General features: G+C 45.3%; 1 long non-coding RNA gene across 2 annotated transcripts in view; it reads left to right on the plus strand.

The window, feature by feature from the left end:
• Positions 1-21,681, plus strand: part of LOC110743826 — a 38,350-nt gene extending 16,669 nt beyond the window's left edge. Inside the window, exon 3 of one of the 2 annotated variants that reach the window (XR_002523488.2) lies at positions 17,595-21,681. This is a non-coding gene — a long non-coding RNA (uncharacterized LOC110743826). Of the gene's footprint in view, positions 1-10,129; positions 12,667-17,594 lie in introns of those variants that run through there. The other variant, XR_002523489.2, reaches the window with a different exon arrangement.
• The last annotated feature ends 3,432 nt before the right edge of the window (positions 21,682-25,113 follow it).

The following is a 25,113-nucleotide window of genomic DNA, read 5'->3' on the forward strand; positions in this document are numbered from 1 at the left end:
ATCTTACTATTGGCAGTTGTTTCCTAGTCTGCCTGTCGTACTAGCCTGGGAGATCCTTGAGGGCATAGATATGTCTCTTTAATCTTTGCAGTTCCAGAGTTTACCCCAGATATGGCACAAGTAGTTACTAAATTAAATGTTTACTGAGTAAATGTGTATGTGTAGAGCCTACTTCATCTTAGATCAGCTGTCTTCATTCTTCATAATTCAGTTTATTATATCTGGTATTTGCAAAGCCTTCATTCCAGGAAGTGGTGGGAAAATGGGTGTGGATAGGTAGAGTCAGGGAATCTGGATTGATGGCTGGCTACAACATTTATTCACTGTGGCTGTGTGATTTTCAATGCATGGTCTAACCTATCTTACTCTCCTCAACTGTGAAATGGGTGAATGTTCATCTCACAGGGTTATTGAGGGGGATTGAATTAGATAACATTATCAGAGGACTTTGTGATTTCCTATATGATGTTATAATTTTATCATCTCTTAAGTACTGTTGGGAGCACACTGGTTGCTTTGCATCTGTTTCTGTTACTGAAACTGGTCTATTTGAAGGCTCTGGAAAAAAGATCAGGAACTGGGATAGAAGGTTGTATCACGAACAAAATAAAAGAAACAAGTACTTCCCTTGTGTTCCTATTTAGCTGAGTTGTGTCATTAAACTTAGTACATGCACCTCTCCATTTCTCTCACAAAGCTCCTGATCCCTGATCTTTCCAGAGGTGGAATTGTCAAATGCTGCTAGGAGTGCATGCTGGTCCCTTTGGAAATTAATAGTACTGCCCTTCCCCAGCGTGCCACTGAGCATGTTTTCCCAGGCCTTGCCCTTCAAAGCCTTTCCCACTCCACATCCCCTCTACAGGCCCACCCTACTTTGCAAAGCAGTTCTTTCCCAGGGCTGAGTCACAGGGTGAGGAGGAGAGGCCTGTGGCTCAAAATTTGGTACCACTCCACATCCCCTCTACAGGCCCACCCTACTTTGCAAAGCAGTTCTTTCCCAGGGCTGAGTCACAGGGTGAGGAGGAGAGGCCTGTGGCTCAAAATTTGGTACCTGAAGCTATTTTTTTACTCTGACTTAGGAAAAAATTTAATCCTTTAATCTTTGCTAGTGTAGCAAAGAATGCAAATCCTTTAAAAATCATACGTGCAAATGCAGCAGGAGAATAGGGTCTGGAGGCAGGGAACCTAAGGCCAATTTGTATGCACTAACTTCCTAGAACTGAATCAAAATGAAAACCCCAACTTTCCACGCATAAGTAACAAAAGAATCAGAGGCTACTCCCTTTGCAATCCCTCCTCTGCTCTTTTTCTGAAAAATGTAAAGTATCTCTGATTGATCCTCTCTCACAACCAATCAGACTGGCCACAGGCCTAGTCTTCATTTGCATAGCACTATAGCTTTGTAACTCCACTTCAGCCTTTGATTGGTTCCCTCCTGCAACCAATCAGATTTTTGCATAAAGTGTAACTTTATAACCTCACTTCAGCGTCTGATTGGTCACCTTCTGCAATTAATCAGACTGGTTGTGGGTCATTACTTCATTTACATGGGGTGTTAACCAAGTAACCAACCAGAAACCTCTAGAGGGTATTCAAACCCCAGAAAATTCTGTAACCAGCACTGTTGCGCTGCTTGCTTGAGCCTGTTCCCATTCTGTGGAGTGTACTTTTGTTTCAGTAAATCTGTGCTTTTGGTGCTTCATTCTTTTGTTCCTTTGTTTGTGCATTTTGTCCAATTCTTTGTTTAAAACACCAAGAACATGGACAACTCATACTCAAGACCCTCCACCAGTAACACAAACAGCTGCTCCATGAGCAGCCTCAAAGGAGACAGTGGAGAATATAGACAGTGCAGAGTAGGAGAAGCCTGAGTTTGAATTTCGGTTTTGTGTTTTATAAGTGGCATGACCTTAAGCAAGTTGCTTAACCTCTGAGCCTCAATGTCCTTCTCCATAAAAGGGGTAAAAATCACCCACTTGGGGATGAGAATTAAATAAGGTAACTCCAGTATTATCACATTTTGCTGCTTTGCTGCATTTCTGTCTTTGCTGGCCAATTCCCTCCTTCAATTATTCATTTTTGTGAAATTTCACAGGGGTTTGTAATTGGAGGACAAGGAAGCAACATACCTACACACTTTACTGTCTGTGTCTGACCCAAACCACAGATGCAAATGAACCAATCGCCAACAGACATTGAAAGAAGTAATATGATTGGCCACTGATCATGATGCACTTCTATTATTTACTGAATAGCTAGTGAAGAAGTTTGCTCTTTGGGAAGTTATTCACAGCTCCCAATTCACAGCATTTGGAGTTGGCCTGTGGGAAAAGCTTTCTTTCTATATATATACCTTCCTTACAACTAGGGAAAGATAATGGTTGCCTTATATTTGAATCCTAATAAATTCTCATAGTTTGGACTCTTTCTCAAATAGTTTATTTTGAACAGCAAAGTTCTAAATAGGGAAGATACATAAGCCTTAAACCAACTCCATCAGTGCTAGTCAGGGATGCTTATAGAGATCATATAAGAGAACTTCAGAAAAGGAGACCAGAAGGCTACATAGATTAGGTGTTAATTTCTTATAGTTCTAGCCCTGTAACTCAAAGTCCTAGATTTTGCTATATGCAAACCTTTTAAATAACATTATTTGATAAAATATGTAATTTTAATTATATGGATAATTAACTAAATGAAACGTGTGACTTTTGTGTTCATTTCTAAAAGGTTATGTTTTTGTGTTGCCATCCCTAAAATTTATATTTTTTAATTGGTCAAATTGAGCATATACTGTATTTTTCAACTTAAAAGGTATTGGAGGATATTAAAGCCATTTCTAAGGGGCTCAACCAAATGGGATAATCTGAAGAGAAACCCCTTATCTGGGGGCTTAATGATGGTCATTCATATATGATGTCTCCTTGGATCCTTGTTTTATACCCCAGGAAGATAATCCCACGTTTTTCAATCTACCATTGTGAAGATAAGAATGAGAGCAGCTAGTAGCCTCAGCAGGATTATTCTGAGGCAAGCAATGGACTAAGGGTTATAATATGGTTATCTCATCTTGCAGGTGGCTAGTACCCGGCAGTAAACATGACCATGCAAGGTGACATCCTGCACCATGATCTTAACAATTGATGGGAAAAATCACAATTGTTCTTTAATTTTGTCAAACGCCAACATTCTCTTACTGTTGGCTATAAATGGATAGAAAATGAAAAAAAGTAAAACTAATATTTGTTTAGTACACTGTAATTTAAAACATGGAAACATAGAGAATTAAAGTGTTTTATTTATTTGTTAAAAAATACCTTATCAACAACAGAGCAATGCTTGTCTTCTTGTATTCGTCATGATCCAGAGCAAGGATCTTTAACTTACTCCTTTCTAAGTTTAGATGGGCTTCTAAGATTTTATCTTTTGTTCTTTTGATGTCATGAAATATCTCTGAGAGTCTGGTCTTCACCAAGTTCCTCTGGCTGCATTATCTGTAAAGCCTTTCTAATGGTGAATGTCAACATTTTCATCACCAGCTATCTTTTTCATAACTCCATTTTTGTTTTATTCAGATTTCAGTTCTAGTATTATCACATTTTTCTGCTTTTCTGCATTTCTGTCTTTGCTGGCCAGTTCCTTCCTTCAACTGTCCATTTTTGTGAAATCTCACATGGGTTTGTAATTGGGAGATAGGGAGGCAACATACCTACACACTTTGCTGTCTGTGCCTGACCTGAACAACAGATGCAAATGAACCAGTGGTTGACAGACATTGAAAGAAGTGACATGACTGACCACTGATTGTGATACACTTCCATTATTTACTGAATAGCTAGTGGATAAATTTGTACTTTGGGAAGTTATTCACAGGTAGAACACTGTAGCAACTGAAATCTGAATTGTGTTGTTGGAAGACTGATGTTACTTAGCAAAATCATGTAAGTGAAATTCATTCACATTGAAACTGTGCAAAGGGGGAACGGCCTGTATTTGCTGAGTTTCCAGTGAGAAGTCTGAGCTCTGATTGGTCGAGGATGTTACATCTAGGATCTCTTTTGATATGGTTTGAATCTGTGTCCCTGCCAAATTTATGTTGAAATGTAATCCCTGGTGCTGGAGGTAAGGCCTGGTGGGAGGTGTTTGGACCATGAGTGCAGATCCCTCATGAATGTCTTAGCACCAACCCCTTTGTGACAAGCTAGTTCTCATGAGATCTGGTTGTTTAAAAGTGTGAGAACTTCCCACTCTCTCTCTCTCACTCCCACTCTCACCATATGGTATGCCAGCTCCCCATCTGTAAGTCCCCTGAGGCCTCCCCAGAAGTCCAGAAGATGCTGGTGCCATGCTTGTACAGCCTGCAAAACTGTGAGCCAATTAAATTTCTTCTGTTTATAAATTACCCAGTTTCAGGTATTTCTTTATAGTAATGCAAGAACAGCCTGACACACCTTTCATGGCAGTTTGGGTCCCTGAGACCCTGGGATAGGAGAATAGGAGAGGAAAGACAAAGATAGCTCTCAACAACTTGGCCAATACTATTATCTTCATGAAGTCAAGAAGATTTATGGCAGAGGTTCACATCATACCCTAGTCTTGATGCTCTCAGTCTTACCTTGGTTTAGGTGGATCTTGGAAAGACCTTTTCCCTGAGGTGCCTCAGTGGGGGTGGAAAAGTTTTTTCTTTTTAAAAATAGCTTTATTGAGGTGTAATTGCTTTACAAAACACCCCTGCACATGCTTAATTTATATAATTTGATGAGTTTGGACATATGCATCTTGTGACACTGTCACCACAGTCAAGGTAATAAACATGTCCATCATGTCCCAAAGTTTCTTTGGGTCCCTTTAAGATTTTTTTAAAAAGAACATTTAATATGACATCTATACTCTTTACAAATGTTTAAGTGCACAATATCATATTGTTAACTATAGGCAGGGAGGGTAGATTTGGATGCAAAGATAGTTACTGGTTGATGCTGAATTAGAGTCTCCTCATCACTAAATTTTCTAAGTTTTTTTTAAGGTTAAGAATCACTAGCATTTTTATTTTTAAAATATTTTTAATTTTTATTTTAGGTTCAGGGGTACATGTGAAGGTTTGTTATATAGGTAAGTTGTGTGTCACAGAGGTTTGTTGTACAGATGATTTCATCACCCAGGTAATAAGCATAGTACCTAATAGGTATTCTTTCTGATCTTCTCCCTCCTTCCACCCTTCATCCTCAAATCGGCCCCAGTGTCTGTTGTTCCTTTCCTAGTATCCACGTGTTCTCATTATTTAGCTCCCACTTATAAGTGAGAACACGCAGAATTTGGTTTTCTGTTCCTGCCTTAGTTTGCTTAGGATAATGGCCTCCAGCTTCAGGTTGCTGCAAAAGACATGATATTGTTCTTTTTTATAGTTGCATAGTATTCCAGTATGCCATGGTGTATATGTACCACATTTTCTTTATTTAGTCTACCACTGTTGGGCATTTAGGTTGATTCCGTGTCTTTGCTATTGTGAACAGTGTTGCAATGAACATTCACATGCATGTGCCTTTATGGCAGAATGATTTATATTCCTTTGGGTATATATTCAATAATGGGATTGCTGGGTCAAATGGTAATTTCATTTTATGTTCTTTGAGGAATCACCACACTGCTTTCCACAATGACTGAACTAATTTACACTCCCACCAGCAGTGTACAAGCATTCCCTTTTCTCCACAATTTCACCAGCGTCTATTATTTTTTGACTTTTCATGAATGGCCATTCTGACTTACGTGAGATGGTATCTCATTATGATTTTGAGTTGCATTTTTATAATGATAAGTGATATTCAGTATTTTTTCATATGCTTGTTGGCCACATGTATGTGTATGTCTTCTTTTGAAAAGTGTCTGTTCACATCATTTGCCCACTTTTTAATGGGGTTGTTTGTTTTTTGCTTGTAAGTTTAAGTTCCTTATAGATGCTGGGTATTAGACCATTGTAGGATGCATAGTTTGCAGATAGTTTCTCCCGTCCTGTAGGTTGTCTGTTTACTTTGTTGATAATTTCTTTAACTGTGTAGAAGCTCTTTAGTTTACTTTGATCCTATTGGTCCATGTTTGTTTTTGTTGCAATTGCTTTTGGAGTCTTTCTTATTAAATCTTTGCCAAGTCCTGTGTCCAGAATTGTATTTCCTAGATTGTCTTCTAGTGTTTTTATGGTTTTACATTTTACATTTAAGTCTTTAATCCATCTTACATTGATTTTTATATGTGGTATAAGGTAGGGGTCCAGTTTCAATCTTCTGCTTATAGCTAGTCAATTATCCCAGCACCATTTATTAAGTGGCAAATCCTTTCCCCATCACTTACTTTTTTCAGCTTTGTCTGATCAGATAGTCGTAGGTGTGTGGCATTATTTCTGGGCTCTATATTTTGTTCCATTGGTCTATGTGTCTGCTTTCATACCAGCATCATGCTGTTTTGGTGCCACTACTGTATTAGTCCATTTTCATGCTGCTGATAAAGACGTACCTGAGACTTGGTAATTTATAAAGGAAAAGAGGTTTAATGGACTCACAGTTCTATGTGCCTGGGGAGGCCTCACAATCATGGTGGAAGGCAAAAGCTATGTCTTACATGGCCATGGGGAGAATGAGAGAATGAGAGCCAAGTGAAAGGGGAAACCACTTATAAAACCATCAGATCTCGTGAGACTTATTGACTACCACGAGAACAATATGGGGGAAAACACCCCCACGATTCAATTATCTCCCACCAGGTCCCTCCAAAAACATGTGGGAATTATGGGAGCTATAATTCAAGATGAGATTTGGGTGAGGACACAGTCAAATCATATCAAATGCCATGCTGTTTTGGTTACTGTAGCACTGTAGTATCGTTTAAAGTTAGGTAACGTGACGCCTCCAGATTTGTTCTTTTTGCTTAGGATGCTTTGGCTATTTGAGCCCTTTTTGGTTCCATACAAATTTTAAAATAGTTTTTTTTTCTAATTCTGTGAATAATTTCATTTGTAGCTTGATAGGAATAACACTGAATCTGTAAATTGCTTTGGGCAGTATGACCATTTTAATCATATTGATTCCTCCTATCCATGAGCATGAAATGTTTTTTCATTTGCTTGAGACATCTCTGATTGCTTTGAGCAGTTTTTGTAATTCTTGTTGTAGAGATCGTTTACCTACCTAGTTAGCTATATTCCTAGGTATTTTATTTCTTTTGTGACAATTGTGAATAGGGCTGCATTCCTGATTTGGCTCTCAGATTGGATGATGTTGGTTTATAGGAATGCTACTGATTTTTGTATGTTGACTTTGTATCCTGAAACTTTGCTGAAGTAATTTATTTAGATCAAGGAGCTTTTGGGCAAAGACTAGGAGGTTTTTTAGTTATAGAATCATGTGGTCTGCAAACAGGGATAGTTTGACTTCCTCTCTTCCTATTTGAATGCCTATTCCCATTTCTTTCTCTTGCCTGATTGCTCTGGCAAGGACTTCCAATACTATGTTGAATAGGAGTGGTGAGAGAGGGCATCCTTGTCTTGTGCTGGTTTTCAAAGGGAATGCTTCCAGCTTTTGTCCATTCAGTATGATGTTCTTTTCTAAGTTTTCACAAAGTCCCCATATTTCCCAGGGGAGCTCCCATAAGGAAAAGAGAGGACCCACCTCAAGGCAGCAGAGACTATTCTGAAAAGAGAGATCCTAGTAAGGTGAAGGGAGGGAGAGTGTCATGGCTTAAGTTTGATCATGTCCAGGTCAGGGCTCAGAGGCCCTGGAGCTCTACTACCACCAGGCAGCCTGAAACAATATTTCCCTGGAGGATTTATGTTTCAGTTGGAGGTAGAAACTCAGGATGGAGAGATGCAGCAGAAACAGAGTGGCTTTGGCTAAGCTAAGTCTTGCCTTGTGGGCCATAGGGGCTTGGAGTGGGAGTGCCTGGGTGAAGAACACCTTTCCCAAAGGCCCTTTCCTTTGCAGCCTGAGATGGAGACTTGGAGAGATCACAGAAAACAGGGAATAATTTAGAGAGGAGAAAAAAACTTCCAGGAAACTTCATGATGCAAATGATCCTCTTCACTATTGTCAAATTTAATTACATATATTTCATTTGTTTGATGCTTTCCTTAAGTAAGTTTCTTTGGATGGTAAGAAGCCAACTGTGGCCCAAGGGGGGGGTCTCCTAGAACAAATGAATAGTGATGCAATCCAGCCCTCTTCCTTCATCTTCTCCTTCTCACAACCTTTTATACTTTTTTCATTGTTTTGTTTTTCTCTATTGCTACCAACTGATTTTTATCCCGTTCTTAGTCCACATGGCAGGATGAAGCCATCAAGAGCTCCAAATTTATATCTCTTTCATTTCAGAGAGCAGTCACACTAAGCATCCCTTAACTTGGAGTCCAAATTCCTCAAGAAGGAGGCTAATTGACCCATCTCGAGTCAATCACTTAGATCAATCACATACAGAGGTTGGGGATACATTGTACCATGGTAGCAGCTGCCATAGTAAAGATCCAGTGGATGGAAAATTGAAAGTTTTCTATTAAGGGAGTCATCAGCCAACAAAAACAATAGGTATCAACTATCACTGCTTAATTTTTAAAATTCAGTGAACTTGCGGTATTTTATGAAATATCAACTTTTAATATCTGTTCGTAAGGGGTCAGTATATGCACATTCCTCAGCTTCTTAGTGTAATATCTATATTTTCTCATAAAATAAAAGCAGAAAAATAATATCTACGGAAACTCCATGTCCATGTGTGTCTCCTCATTCAAACCCCTGATTTTCTCTTTTCCATGAATGAGTATGTGTAACACACTGTTCTGCTGGCAACAACAATATTCTTTTGCCTGGTGTCATCTAGAGAAAGAGACCATGCCAATGATCTGTTGTGTTTCACAGACCTTTATGAATATGCTAAATTGCGTATCTACACATACACAGAATCGTGCCCTTTCATGGTTTAGAATGTGAATTATTCCTCAATAAAGCTGTTGAAGAAAAAGTTTGTGAGGCCGGGCACGGTGGCTCATGCCTGTAATCCCAGCACTTTGGGAGGCCGAGGCGGGCTGATCACGAGGTCAGGAGATCAAGACCATCCTGGCTAACACAGTGAAACCCTGTCTCTACTAAAAATACAAAAATTAGCCAGGCGCGGTGGCAGGCGCCTGTAGTTCTAGCTACAGGGGAGGCTGAGGCAGGAGAGTGGTGTGAACCTGGGAGGCAGAGCTTGCAGTGAGCCCAGATCACGGCCACTGCACTCCAGCCTGGGCGACAAAACGAGACTCCATCTCAAAAAAAAAAAAAAAAAAAAAAAGTTTGTGTAATCATCCTCCCAACAAATATTTCTTGATCATCCACCTCAAGTCAAGCACTGTTCTAAGCCCTGGAAGAACAGCAAGGAAACATCTTTCCCTGGGGAGATTACATTCTAGTCCGCGGAGGAGACAGACAATAAGCAGATAAACAAATATGGTGATAAGTGCTAGGGGGAAAAATAAGGCAGGAACAGGGGGTAGAGGTAGGGGATTATGTGCTATTTGTTACATACCATAGGTCATCATGGGAGACATCTCTGAAGCTAGCATTCGGGCAGAGGCCTGAGAAAGTGAGGGGGTGGCCTGGACTCCCCAGGTTCCAGACCTAGGAGCAGCTCCAGGGGGGTCATACTCCAGCCAGGGCTTCTACACGGTGACCCACAGCTTCCTCAGAGGCCAGCCAGTCAGGTGCCATGGCAGGATGGGTGGGGTGTTCCCTCCAACCCTTCACAGCCCGCCCTGTAATCAGAGAGCACCTCTGCTTTGTTTGTGCTTGTTTTACTGGGGCTCCATGTAAAATTATCTTTGAAAAAATGGTTGCGCTGCAAAATCAAACATTGAAAAGAACAGAACTGGGTTTTGGGATAGGGGTAGGAGAGGGGAGGTGGCCTTTTTAGAAAATATTATGCTAACATGTGAGTGAGACTAGGATGAAGGCATAACAGGTGTTAGGAACTGAGATGTGTCTCCTCCAAATAAAAGAGGGGTTGAGTTCCTAATCCCCAGCATCTCCGAATGTGATCGTATTTGGAAATAGATTCTTTACAGAGGTAAAGTTAAAATGAAGTCATTGTGACTGCTATCTTTCCAAAGGGGACATTTGAACACAGAGACAGAAGTGCACAGAGGGAGATGACATGAATACGGCCACGTGATGGCAGAAGCAGATATTGGACAGATGCAGCTTCCATTTGAGGAGCACCAGGCATTGTCGTCACCACCATAGGCTGGAAAGAGGCAAGGAAGGGTTCTACCCAGAGTCTCAGAGGGAGCGCGGCCCTGCCCACACCTTGCTCTCGGACTTCCACCCTCCAGAACAGGTGTCTGTCGTGTTAGCCTACCAGCCTGTGCTCCTCGCAACACACTGATGCTGCAGGGGACATGCGATCCCAGAGCTTGGAGTGCTTAGTTCTGTGAGCAGGTGAGGGTGGAGTATGGTACAGGACACTGAACCTGAAGAAGGGCCACCTGTCGGGTGAGTATTGCAACAGCTGGTGACAGTGCTGAGGGCCTGCCCAAACCAGGCCCTCACAATCAGCTTGGGAGGTGTGGTCACCTCAAGGACAGGTGGCATCAGGACCTGGTGCTGAGGGAGAGGGAGGGGTTAGGGTGATGACCAAGGATCTGGGTGGCATCCACTAAGATCATAAACCCAGGCACAGGAGTGGTAGTAAGGATTGGGGACAGGGGAGTCTACCTGGGGCTACTCGGGCTAAGGGCATTTGGGGAGGCACCAAGGTGGCAGCTGGGCATACAGGGCCAGGAGAAGAGTTCTTCCCATGTCTGGCTCCTCAACCTTCAGGACTCAGAACAAACATCTCCTCAGAGAAACTTTTCTGCAACACGGAAAGTTGCCTCCAAGTTACTCTCTGTCCAATCACCCTGTCTGTTCCCGTAACATTTGCCATCATCATTCATTACTCGCTTCTAGCCTGTGAGTATTGCTTGTTCTAGCCTTTCTCACCATTCTAGTCTGTGCATCCCACATTGTTTGCTGCTGGGTCTCCACTGCCCAGTGCAATGCAGCACACAGTCAGTGCTTAATTGTTATTCGTGGAAGGAAGAATAAATGGAGAAAGCCCATATAGCCAGCTGGGCTCTCTGGAAGCAGAGGCTGGGATGGTGTTTGGGGTACGAGATGTTTGTCAGGGATCCCCACCTAAGGGTGGAGCAGGCGGAGAAGCTGAGCTGCAAGGCCAGCCTGCAAAGTTTTGGCCTACTCACTCCTCAGCATGAGAGTGCTGCTCAGTTGAGTTCCCTGTTTGGCTCAAATGGCTGGACTTTGACTCTCATCTTGCTCAGCCCCTGGGTGATGCCTGCCCCGGGAAGGGCAGACCCTGAAGGAGCAGGCAGCCCAACCACACTCCCCATTGCTGAAAGCGGTTCATCTCCACTCCTTCCAAACCCAAGCTGGACACACAGATCCACAGGGTCATGGACTGAAACCAGGATAGAGAACAAATAATGAGTCCACAAACAGCCTGTGGTCCTTATCACAGGAAGCACACAGGACAAGCACTGTGGGAAAGAGAGAAGGGTGTGGCCTCTTCTAACTCTGAAAAAAATCCAGGGAGGCTTTTGTGAGGTGGTGGAGTTTGAGTAGAAGAGTTTGTTTTGTGTGGATATAGAAAGCTGGAATGGAGGCAGCCCTGGGGTGGAGAGCCGCCTCTTGATATTTATGAGAAGGGATGTGCAAAGCTTAGCTGCAGTGTGGACGTTCCTGGAAAGGTAGGTGGAGGCCCACAGATCCACATAGAGTGGGTCCTGGATGATGGGCCGCAGACAGCCTATCTAAGGACAGACTTTGTGAGAAAAGAAGCTCTTTCCCAGCAAGGCCATTGCATTCTCTTTTAAGACACAGCAGGGAAGCAGAGTAAAACAGGGTCTGCTTAGGAAACTGGAACAGGGCAGCCCAAGGCAGGGCATGCAGATGGGAGGCTGGGCTTCTGCAGAACATCATGTTATGCAACTGTTCTAGAATCAAAGTCCCATTTAAAGAAAAGAGATGCAGAGTTCAAGAGAATTTTGGCATACGGCGTCTCTTTAGAAACCACTGGGAAGGACATTAAGGAAACAGGATCACAAGTCACCCACAAGGTGACAGAAAACTCTGTCTTCTACCACAGTCACCCAGAGACAAAGCAGAGCTTTCATCTTCTAAGAAAACCCCTGATGGTCATTGCTGTCCTTCCAGGGTGGGAGATAGAGCTGCTGGCACATTTTATCCTTCTGGTTAGAGATGGAATAATGGGGAAGGCCATCGGAGGTGGCACTACCAACCTGGAGATGATGTGGCCAGGCTCAATGCCACCTGTCTCCAGTGGGTCTCCCTGGGCGGGAGCAATGGGGTTGGATCTCATGTCGGGTGGCATTTCAGGTCCTAGAGGGGCTTCTGCCTGCTGGTACTCCCCCGAGTTACACCTGCCTACTTCTCCCTACCCTCTCACCTCCTTGCAACTAGGGAAAGATAATGGTTGCCTCCCAGGCCTAAGCCTCACACACCAGAGATTCTGGAGACTGTGGGCCCTCTGGACTGTCACTTAATCTTTTACTAGATTAACAGTTCCATTGAGGAATTATGTGCATGTTTTTTTTTTTCTTTTATTAAATTTCTGGGTTTGGAGACTGTCTTAGTCCATTTTCTGCTGCTATTCAGGATACCTGAGAAGGTAATTTAAAAATAAAAAAGATTTCTTTCTTACAGCCAGGGGCTGGGAAGTCCAAGATCAGGTAGCCGCATCCGATCAGCTTCTTGTGAGGGCCTCTTCCTGCGTCACAACTTGGCAGAAGACATCACAGGGCGAGAGGGGTACACTGAAAACCAAACTGACTTCTATTAAAAAGCCCACTCCTGTAATAACCCATTAATTCATTAATCCGTGAATGGACAAATCCATTCATGAGGGCAGAGCCCTCATAACCCAATCACCTCTTAAAGGCCCCGACTCTTAACACTGTTACATTAGGGATTGTTTCAACATGAGTTTCAGAGGGAATGAATATTTAAACCACAGCAGGGACCTAATTATCTAGATCAGCCAACTGGCACAGTGAAGCCATAGATGAATCACAGACATTTCTCCCACTGGATTCCAGGTGGAGGAGGTGAGGCCATTGCACTTCCCCCAGGAGAGGCCTGCACGTGTGGCAGCTTGGGGGAACTTGGGTTAGGCTTGTGTCCTCAGCACCTGCCACAGTGCCAGGTGCAGAGAGGGCAGTCGGTAAGAACCCGTACATGGAGGAATGAATTAATGAATTGGAGAGGCAGGCCAAGAGAAGAGATTCCATCTAGAGCAGCCATCTAGAGCAATTTTCTATTCCCTGTCTTACTGTCAGAATGACCTGTTATCTCCTCCTGATATATCTTTGTCTATCAAAGGTGACCTTCAAAGCCTTTTTTCTCACTCAGGAATAGAATAGACGACCAAGAAGAGTTCAAAGCTGGAAGTCCTGAAGGTTAGATGTGTTTTGGAGTTGACTGACCAATGGCACCTGGGACATTTGGTTTAAGGCCAGTTTGGTAATTGTTTGGTCCGTGGTGTGTTTGTGTTGTTGAGTTGGGGTTGCGTTTCCAGTGTGCGCGTAACCACGGCACGCTTGCCTGTCAGCAAAACCGCGCGGCTTTCGTGTCGCTGGCCAGCACGCACCAAAATGTGCGTGGCGCACGCACTGGGCATCCTCCAGCAGCACCACTGTCATCCGCATAACTATAATCACCACCATCACTACCACCGCCCCAGTTGCCAGTCAATACCACCACCACCACCACCTCCATCACTACCACCTCAATCACCACCATCGTCTCCATCATTACCATAACCATCCTCCATCATCACCATCACTAGCACCTCCATCACCACCATTACCACCACCTTGATCACCACCATCACTGCCATCTCCATCACCACAACTATTATCACCACACCAGCACCACCACCACCTCCATCACCACCATCACTTCCATCACCACCATCATCTCTATGATCACCACCTCCAGCTCCATCATCACCATCACCACCACTACCTCCATCACCACCATCATCATCCTTTCCATCACCACCACTGTAACCACCATAACTATAATCACCACCATCACCACCCCAATTATCACCATCACCACCACCACTACCATCATCACCACCTCCATCAACACAACCATCACCTGATCAGAGGTTCAAGTCAGAGAGGTGTTCCTCAATACCATCACTACCACCATCACCACCACCATCACCACCAACTCCATCAACATCACCAGTCACTACAAATAAATCTGCCATTTCATAATCACCACCACCACCACTACCACGCCTACCACTCATCAACACCACACCTATCAACATCACCATCACCACAACAACTATTATCTAATCACTACCATACTACCTTTCATCATCGTCACTACTATGCCATCATCACCATCATCATCAACAATTTCACCACTATTCTCATCATCATCACCATCACTATCATAACGATATTCTTACCATCATTTTACATGAGTAGCAATCTATCACTACCACTTTTCATATTACTACCACAATCAGTAATTACTATCACCATCAAAATCTATTATCACTATTGTAATTACCACTCCATTTCTCACCACTACCAATACCACTACTATCACTAATACAGAATTATATTATCAATTATTAATATCACCATTACAACCACCACCACTCTCACCACCACCAACACCACCAGAACTATTATCACCTTTACAACCACCACCACTCTCACCACCGCCACACCATCACCACCAGAACTAATATTACCACCACTGCCAGCACCATCACCCTGTCCTCACGGAAAAAGTGACATGTAAACTAGACTTTGAAGCTGAGTCAGAATTTCCCAGGTGGACAAGAAGCAGGTATTACAGACCCAAGGCCCATAATGTGTAAAGACAAGAAGGGCTTGTTTGGGGTGGAAAAGGCTAAGAATGTTGGCCCTTCCCTAATGCAAAGGTAGGAGAGGCTGAACAGGTGGGTGGACTGAGGACTTGGGGAGTGGTAGACGTTCCATTACAATCACAACGTTTTTTCACTGCTGCTGTTTAGCAAACTTGGATTTTCTGTCACAGGCAAAGGATTTTAGAGAGGGAAATAACACCTCTTCATTCATATGTTTGTTTGCTAATTTGTTCAACAAATTATTGAGTGCCTTTTATGTGCAAGGTTCAAGGTTCAAGGGATATAGCTAAGAACAAAACCACAAAAATCTGTTTAAATAATCTCATTAACCCTCACGATAAACCTAGAATGTCTATTTTGGTATTGTTAGCAAATAAGGCTTCTAAGCCCTAACTTGATGTTCACATTCTTCATGGTGGTCTCCTGTGGGGTGTACGAAGTCCATTTTACAGAAAAAAACTGATGTGTGAAGAGGTTAAACATACTATCCAGACACATTCAGCTAATCAGGAATATAGCCAGGATTCAAAGCCAAGCTGCTCTGACATTAAAACTCGTGACCTTTCCCTTTCAAAGTGCTGTCTGTGATAAATGCATGAAGCTGTAACTTCAGACATCGGCCACTGGTGAGTTATGAGCATTGGGATATTTTTGACATTTAATTTGATATGCTTGCCAGAGACATGCTTTCATGCTGCTTTCTTTTCCCTCCTGCTTAAATGCAGGGAACAATGACAAAGTTCTCTCTTGCCAGTATTTTCCCATTTCCCTGTGAGGGTTCGCCAGGCTCGCCAGGAAGTTTGCTGAGCACAACTGCCCTTGACTTTCCCCAGCCAGAGGCCGCAGAGGCTTTGAACACATTCAAAGGGCCATTTCTTCCCCACACATTCCAATGCAGCCTTTCAGCCTGAACTATCTCTGGGAGACTGGAGGTGTCACAAGCTGGGAGGATCACTGGATAATTAGGGAGACTCCCAGGTGCCTGGCAGAGAGTCCTCACCGGCCCCGTGCCGGATGTCTGGCTGGCATTTGAGGGGACCGAACATGGCAAGAAGCAAAACAGCAGCACCAGAAACCAGTTTCTTCATCTGAAACTGAGCAGGCTCCACTCCAGAACAGAACCCACAGACCCAGGCACTGGGCCTTCTTCTTAAGTCTGGGAAATCATTCATCCCCAGGAGAAAAAACAGCAAACGCTTCCAGTACTGGAAAAGGGGATGTGGAGAGAAGTTTTAAAACATATCAGCCCAATATGTGTGAAAGTATGGGGTGCAGGCATCCCCAGGTGTCAAGTGTCCAGATCTGCAGACACACTGGAACGATGGTGATCAGTATCACTCCCTCGACTCCAGTGTCAGTCCTAAGGGAAGAGACTATGCTGGTGCACAGTTGGTGCCAAACCCATGTTTGCAAATGAATAAGGCGAGCGAAGTTATAGAGAGGGCTAACCAGAAATGTAGGAGGTACCTCTTGTAGGGAAGAACCCAGGAAAGCCGCCATGCTTGCTTTGGGAGACAGAGGTGAGTAGCGAGAATATGCTGCTCGCAAAAAGCCTCCAAAACACACATTTGAAACTCTCCACTGTGCTTCCTGCTGTGACAGGCAGTGCCTGGGTGCAAGGCTCTGCTACACATGGTCCCACCCTCTGATGCCTGTGATGGAGTGAGGAAGGGACACTCACACACATTTATGCTGAGAGCTGTGGAGTTATGTGTGGTCCTTGGCTTCTGGGACGCAGAGAGCCATGTGTTGTACCCCCAAAGGGCAATTTCATTGACATTATGGTCAGCAAGTTCATTGCTCCTCCCCTGAGGCTTTTTCCTCCCCCGTGTTATCCCTATTTTACTAGCTTAACGCGTGTGTGTGCAATAGCTACGGTGACACATAGTTTTTCCTTCCTGCCCTTCCTATAGAAACTGCCCCTCCCTAGGTGCCTGCCTGTGGGAGCTGTCATTTTCTCACCTGTTCTGCCCTGACCCCTGTGTCCTGAAGTGTTTGACCTAAACAGGGGCACCTGAACCAGGTGGGGATGGTCTGAGCCTTGGAATTAGGACCTGCGGTCAGAGAGTGCAAAGGCAATAGGTCTTGGGAACAGAAACTGTAAGGTACAAGCTTTGGAAGCTGTTGGGGGTGATAGTTCCAGCCAGGCGTGTCAGCGTAGCTAAGAATTCTCACCCTCTGTAGTTCCAGATAACAGCTGGCTACAAGAGAAAGGTACTTCTGGTTTGGAAGGCAGAAGTCAAGCAGGAACGCTCTGAGGTTGGTGTGGGGTGCTAGGCGCTGCTCCCCTTCACCTGCTGGTGCACCTGGTGGTTGTGAAAAGCATCCATGCCAAAGGCTCCTCCAGCCCTCACCAGGCCTCCTCCTCTAGTTCTCCAGGTCTCAGGTCAGGTGAGGAGCACCGGCCCCTTCCTCGGGTCCCTGTGTCAGCCAGGCTGGAGTGAGAGCCTTCAGGCTTTGACCAGGCCTCACTCTGCCCCATCTCATACCCAGGTTTTCTTCTCCCTGCCCACCTGGCTGACCTGCAGAGATTCTGGGCTGACCACCAGACCCGGGATGACAGCCTTCCACAGACCTCTCCCCAGCTCCTACCATTGGGGGACCTAATCCCTGCAGTAACCTCCATCTCCTATCACTCTTTGCAGTGTTGCTGCCCTGGTGGAAGCCCAGCTCGTGATGGAGGAAGCCAGCTTGCAGAGAGAGCGAGAGCAGAGCCAGCACACACATTGGAGCAAAGGCAAGGGCAAATGGAAAGTTCTGGCGGCATCACGTCAAGGCTCCCATCCGAGGCCTCCCTGAACCCCACTCTCTCCAGGTGTAACCTGCTTGCTGAGCACCACCTTGGATGCTGCGGGCTGGTACATTCCCCACTTGCAAAACTCTGCGGGACTGGGTTCCTCTCTTTTCTTTCCAAATATCTCAGGAAGTGGATGGTTTTTTCCAAATTCTGCAGATGAGTAAAAAGAGTCTTCGGGAGGTGCACTAGCTTTCCAGGGATGAGGTAACTGGGAGCAGAGCTGGTGTTCAAACCCGGTCTGCTCAACTCAAAATCCACAGCATTTCCCTGCCCTGAAATGACCCACATCTGCACTGCTTGCCCACATCTGCACTGCTGGTCTTTGGCTGTTCGAGTATCAGCTCCCTGAGCACAGAACCTGGCTGTCCCTGCCGTCCCCAGCTCCTGGAGCAGGGCCCAAGTGAAGCAGCATTTGCTGTCCGTGCAGACGCAGACCCTGGGATATGGGGACGTGAGCGAGGCTCTGTAAGGCAGGTGTCCCCATCCACGGCGATGCTGAGTGGGTGGCTCCCTGCTCCTTCACTGCCTCTAGACATGGTGGTGGGGGGATGGGAGGACACAGGTGGATTTGAGTGCCTCTTGCAGGGGAAGGTGATGTAGAAACTCTGGGTTCCTCCCGTTCTATGGCCACCTTCTCCAGGAAGCCTTCCTGACTACCCAGACAGCACTGAGTCTTCCTGACACTCTGACTCTTTTAAATTCTCACCACGCAGCATCCCCTTGTGATTCTGCTTTTCTTTCAGTCTGTGGCTTGTCACTCCCAATCATCTGCCTCTCCCACAGGAACATGTTGCATAGTTTCAGGATCCCCCAGGCATGTCACCTTCAGCCCAACATTGGTAACTTTGGCTGTGCTGGCCCTTGGGGACCATCACTCCAGCCTTAGCAGACCCTGACCCAGGTGTCCAACTCAGCCACTGAGTCAGGTGCAGCAGCAGGTGTGTGGCTGGTGGCTTTGGCCTTCTTTTCTGGCCAGAGTGCACCATGTCTCCAGCCACAGTGAGTTTCCTCGGTCCATGGAAGCTGGCCTCTGCCTCGGGGCTCTGATTCATTCCCTGTTCTCCCACTGGGCTGCAATCCTGTCTTGACATCCAGCCTAATCTTTGCCCACCTCCACACTCTCCCCAGCTCAGCTGCACTCCGACCAGTGGCTGCAGAAGCCCTGAGTCAAATAACTACGGACTCAAAGCCCCACTACCTGCCACTCTGGCCACCAACTGCCACCACCTCAGAATTCCTTTGCCCTGCACTTCCTCTGAGCCCTTAGATCTGGGACATGGCCCAGACCAAGTCCCTGGAATAGACCCACTGGCTCAGAGAGCATCTAGCCCCAGCTGCCGGACACCTACATGGACCCAATTGCACCCCACCCCCAATGCCCAAAACAAGCCCTTTCGAGCCACCTCCAAGGGCCCACCCAGGTCCCCACCCGACCCCAGCCCTGCTCAGTTTGCCCGCTTCTTGCATTGAGTTCTGAGGTTGTTCTCCCACCTCTGCCAGCCATAGGAGGTGAGTCACAGCCACCAGGGGCTGGCAGAGAGTACCCGCCCAGTAGCTGTGGCGTCCAGCTCTGTCACGTGCCTGCAGCACATGAGTCCCATCGGCCTGGCATGCCCAAGGCTGTCAGCGTGTGCCAGGTGGGAGACAGCTGTGGCTGGGAGAGGGGGTGGGTGTGGATGCACTTGTGGAAATGCCTTGCTTGCCATGCCTGCAGCCCTTTGGGGTTGCCTCCAAAAACAACCATCTCTGTCATCAGAGCCATCACAAAATAACAATTAAAGTTATATGAGGATAAGAATAATAGTGATTGATAATAATAAAACAAGTCAGCCGCCACGGAGTGCCTAAGCTGCACAGTCCAGGCACAGTCCCAGAGCTTTGCACGAATTATCTCAGCCTCTCAACAGTGGGGAGGTGAGTATTATTGCCCTCATTGCACAGGTGAGTAGGCTGAGGCACAGATGTGCTGAGATGTGGGGTGGCCTTGGGAGTCTAGGCCTGCACCATGCTGCCCTGCTCAAACCTATACTCCTTCTCGGACTGTGAGTCCCCCAGGGAGCCACTGGAGCAACCTCCAGGCTATTCATTCAAGGAGGGAAAGCATTTTTGGTCTTGGGAAGTGATGCAGAGGGCCTGACCAGGGTTGAAGTCCCACTGGTCAGGTTATTCTGGCATTTGGAAACACCACTGGAAGACAATAGCAGTTGTATGGTGTTTAGGTTTTCATCCCAGCAGCACAGATTTCAAGCTGAGCACCCAGTAATTTTTAAAAAATTCATCCCAGAGTGAAGGCAAATGAAAGCCATTGGTCTAGCCCTTGGGGACCTCGGCAAAATTCCAAAGTCACAGAGCAGCCTGTGCATGGGCGGTTACAGTTTACACCGCGCCTTTTACAGTCACTGCTTTAGTTTACCTTCCCAATGGATTTCTCAAACATTTCCTCAGTTTTATGGGTGAGGAAATCAAGATCCTGAAAGATGAAGTAACTTGAGGAGGGTTGCACGGCCGGGAAACAGTAGCCATGGAGCCCTGAATCCAGATTTTCTGTCTCTACATAGAATTCTCTATCGTCTTTTCCCGCTCTCAGGTCCTCCCTCCCTGCTTCAGATTCCTGAGTCTCTACTGTTTCTTGGTTTGCACTGCTTAAAGGTATCTGATATCAGCCACTTGCATCTTGGTATTCTCTCTCCGAAAGTAATTGTCCTTCATTTTGTCTTGGATTATAAAGGCAGTTCTCTGTAAGAGGACTGTCTGGCATCAGCAAACAAGCCGTGGCAGCTCAGAGCATGCCCTTGCAAATAAGGGTGACCTGCTTACGAGCCCACACTTGGTTTCTATCAGCTTGCTTTCGCTTATCCTGGAAGGAGAGCTGAAAACCTGGATGACAGGAGGGAAACGTCCCTTCTTCCACCTGCATGGGGAGCCGTGGGATGGCTGCTTCGAGAGCTACACTCGGTATCACTCCTCATTCTCATGCTTGTGGCTTGAGCTGGTAATGGAACCCATTTGGGAATGCCTGGAACATTCTTGGAGAATAGGTGTGTGGGCTTGTGTATTTCTTCACTACATCTTCTCTGTGACTTGGCCCTTTCCTCGGTCTTAAGTAGACAACCACTCTGTTTTCCCAAATTTCTGAAAGCTCAGAAATGAGCTTTTCCCATCCTTAACTGTATAAAAGCACACAAAATAGCCAGTAGTTAGATGCGAACAGATAACCCTATTTGGGTAACTGCTGACTATCCATCCAAATTCCTTCTGAATTTCAAGGGTCTCAGCCATCCTTAACATTTGATTTTTGCTGTCTGATCCATTATTGATGGCACATGTTTCATTTGAGGGGAAAGAATTGTCCTCCTGGGCTCCATCAGTGTTAGGTACCCAACACCCTCACTCCTGATGCTGGAGGATGAGAATGGTGAGCAGAGTGTGACTTGGATGAGCAGAATCAGCTCCCTGTCATCATGTTTATCATTAGTAATGATAAATTAATAGTAATTAATTACTATTTTATTAACTACTATTATAACTATTGCTATGATTACTACTAATTAGTTTTAATTGATCCTCTCCACACGGGCCATTGCATTTGATAGCACTGCTAACAATCTGATGAAATGAACGAAGCAGGTACTTCAGTAGTCCCATTGGACAGATGGAAATAGTGAGGCACAGAGAAGTGAGGTGACCCGGGTGAGGTGGCCCAGTCTGCTATGGCTGTAGGACCTGTTCTCCACCTCAATGTCACAATGCCCCCCTGAGATGGGACCCAGTGGGGGATGGAGCTGCTGCTTTTTTTGTTTGGGGGCCTTGATTTGATTTAATATCCGCCTCTCGTGGGTGCAAGTGATGTTGAACTCACCCCTCCACAGAATTCTTGTTTTGTTTTGTTTTTTGAGATGGAGTATCACTGTCACCCAGGCTGGAGTGCCGTGGCGCAATCTCAGCTCACCGAAACCTCTGCCTCCTGGGCTCAAGAAATTCTCATGCCTCAGCCTCCCGAGTAGCTGGGACCACAGGTGCGAGCCACCACCCCCAGCTAATTTTTTTATTTTTAATACAGATGGGGTTTTACCATATTGGCCAGGCCGGTCTCAAACTCCTGACCTCAAGTGATCCACCTGCCTTGGCCTCCCAAAGTGCTAGGAGTACAGGCGTGACCCCCCAGTGTCTGTCCCTTCCCTGGTCTGTGAGCTTATGAGGACTTGGGTTATTTCTCTCCCCCCTGCACCTGGCTTGCTGCCTGGTACATTATAGACACTCAATCCACTTTTCAACTCAAGTTCTGCCTCTTTGGAAGGAAGTAGGAAAGGAGGATGAGGGAAAGGCAGGTGAGAGAGGTGGGTGGGACACCTTCCAAAGGAGAAGTCGAATGACTCAGAGATGGAAAACCGAAGGTGGTGTCGGCCCCTGTTCTGGGCTGCACGAACCATCCCGACAAATACTAGAGTGAGCCATTCCAGGAGCCGGCATTTAACAGCCACAGCCTTATATGGGAGCATGCAGACAGCCCCAAAATTTCCTTGATTTCTCCCAAATTTTCTCCACTAGTGGTATCCACATTTTTTTTCTGCTTTTATATTAAGAAATTCTTGTGAAGCTGCACATCCATTTAATAACCATGTGACATTTGACAGATGACTCACTATCCCAAACCTCAGCTTTCTAATCTGTATAGTGAGGCAATGATCCCTCACAGACTTGTAAGAATTAAACGTGTGTGTGTGTGTATATAAATATATGTATATGTATATATATGTGCATGTGTGTGTGTGTACATGAGGTATGCACAGAAGTACACATACTGCTGAAATCAAATTGATGGGCTACCTGAAAGTGCAGAAAAACATTAAATTATGCACTTTTTTGCAGTTTGCGATTTTCCTTCCATAAATATTTTTCTGAAATGCTCTTTTTAAATTTCAATAGTTTTGGGGGTACAGGTGGTTTTTGGTTACACGGGTTAAGTTCTTTAGTGGTGATTTCTGAGTTTTAGTGCACCCATCACCTGAGCAGTGCACCTTGTACTCAATATGTAGTCTTTTATCCCTCACCACCCCCTCCCAACCTTCTCCCCTGAGTCCCCAAAGTCCATTATATCATTCTTATACCTGTGCTCACAGCTTAGCTCCCACTTACGAGCAAGAACATACAATATTTGGTTTTCCATTCCTGAGTTACTTTAGTTAGAATAATGGCCTCTACCTCCATTCAAATTGCTGCAGAGGACATTATTTCATTCCTTTTTATGGCTAAGCAGTATTCCATGGTGTATATATACCACATTTTCTTTATTGACTCATTGTTTGATGGGCACTTAGGTTGGTTCCATATCTTCGGAATTACGAATTGTGCTGCTATAAACATGGGCGTGTATGTGTCTTTTTCGTATAATGACTTCTTTTCCTCTGGGTGGATACCCCATAGTGGGATTGCTGGATCAAATGGTAGCTCTACTTTTAGTTCTTTAAGGAATGTCCATACTGTTTTCCATAGTGGTTGTAGTCATTTACATTCCCATCAGCAGTGTAAAAATGTTCCCTTTTCACCACATCCACGCCAACATCTTTTTTTTTTTTTTTTTTTTTTTGACTTTTTAATTATGGCCATCTTGCAGGAGTAAGGTGGAATCTTATTGTGGTTTTCATTTACATTTCCCTGATGATTAGTGATGTTGAGCAAATGCTCTTTTTTTTAACATCCTCTGTTGTTCTGCTCTTCTACCAGCATCTAGATCTGGCTAGAATGACATTTAGCACAGACTTGGGTCTATATTATTTTAAGTGAAATTGATTGACAGCATGACTTCCAACAGTTTGGCTTTCTCAGGCAACCACAGATCCAGTGCAGTCTCCTGTTGCCCATTGTACAGGTGGGTACACTGAGAACCAGAGGAAGGGATGGCTTCTCCAGCCACCAGGTGCATTATGGGTCACCTATGTCTGGTACCCAGACCACAGGCCCAGGCCCTCAGACTTCCCAGAGCTTGGGAGTGGGGTGGGGTTGGATGGATAGGCTGCCTGCTCCCAGGCTGCACCTGGGAGGTGAGACAGGGCCATGTGAACATCTATGCCAGGTGGCTGGTATTCTACAGCAGTGCCAGCGTGCCCACAGCCATTCCTGTCCTGCCCCAGGAAAGGAATCTGGGGTGAAAGATTCTGCTCAAAGAAGATCACAGGGATCAGGGCTGTGGAGCTGGGAGGGGATGGCATGTGTCACTCTGGTTTCTGGTGCACTCACCTTTATGAAGTTTACTGGGTGCCAAACACTCAGGTCTTAGCAGGCCAGGCCCTCATCAGTGAATCTACAGAGCACTCTGGGTGTACCTAGCACAATGCCCCTTGCTATTTGGGATGGGAGAGAAAAAGTAGGCCTGAGCTTTCCCAAGGGGTGAGGAAGGGAACTCCCAGACGCTTTGCTCTCTGAGTGAGACACTTGGCAGGGCCAATTAGCCAGGCTGATCCTGGGAAAGGGGTGGAGGTGGCAGAGGCAGGCTCAGCAGGTCATTGGGCAGAAGTCCACCCAGTTTGTAGACAAGGCTTGAGGGGCTGGGGAGCCTAGAGGAACGCACTTGGAACCTGGAGGCTGCAGGACCAGGACAGAAAGAGGACTAGGAGGCTGGGATCATCAACACCTGGGGAAGGCCAAGGAAGACCGACCTGAGGGGAAAGGAGGAACTGGGGAGGTGAGGTTAGTCCAAGGGGGAGTGTGTGTGTGTATGTGTGTGTGTGTGTGTGTTGTCTGCCTGTTTCTCTGTCTTAGAGAAGAGAACCAAGGGCCAAGGTGATCACTCAGATAGACATTTTTCATCCTTCTCATGCCTAGCTCCAGGGATGAATTACCAGTCTTGCCAAGAGTTCCATGGGTCCATGCTGGCTGCCAAGATACTGTGGCCATGCTTTCATTTATCATCTACCAGAAAGCTATCCATGGAACAAGGGGTTCAGAACCAGAAGATCTGATTTTTGAGTCCTGAATCTGCTAACTGTCCAGCTATAGGAAACTCAGTTTTCTCATGTGTAAAAATGGGTCTAGCGGCACCTAAACTTACAAAGTTGGTGTGAAAAATACATAATGTCTATGAATAACCGTATCTACTAATATGTGTCTGGAAGTACCCTGTTCTGCAAAGACAAAAACAAATAAGAAAATAAGATGAGGAAAATCAAAGCTGGTCCCACCCACAATGTGTCAATGCATATTTACCCCAATTTTTTACCTTTTTGCTAATTGAGAAACACATGTGGTTACTTATTGATATATAAGAACTCTTCATTGTTAAGAACATTAGCTCTCTATCTTGTACACGTGTTCCGATTTGTGATTCCAAATTTTACATATTCTGTAGAGTTTTAACACATTGCATAAAG

Source organism: Papio anubis, chromosome 7 (assembly GCF_008728515.1).
Source record: "Papio anubis isolate 15944 chromosome 7, Panubis1.0, whole genome shotgun sequence".
Classification (NCBI taxonomy): Eukaryota; Metazoa; Chordata; class Mammalia; order Primates; family Cercopithecidae; genus Papio; species Papio anubis.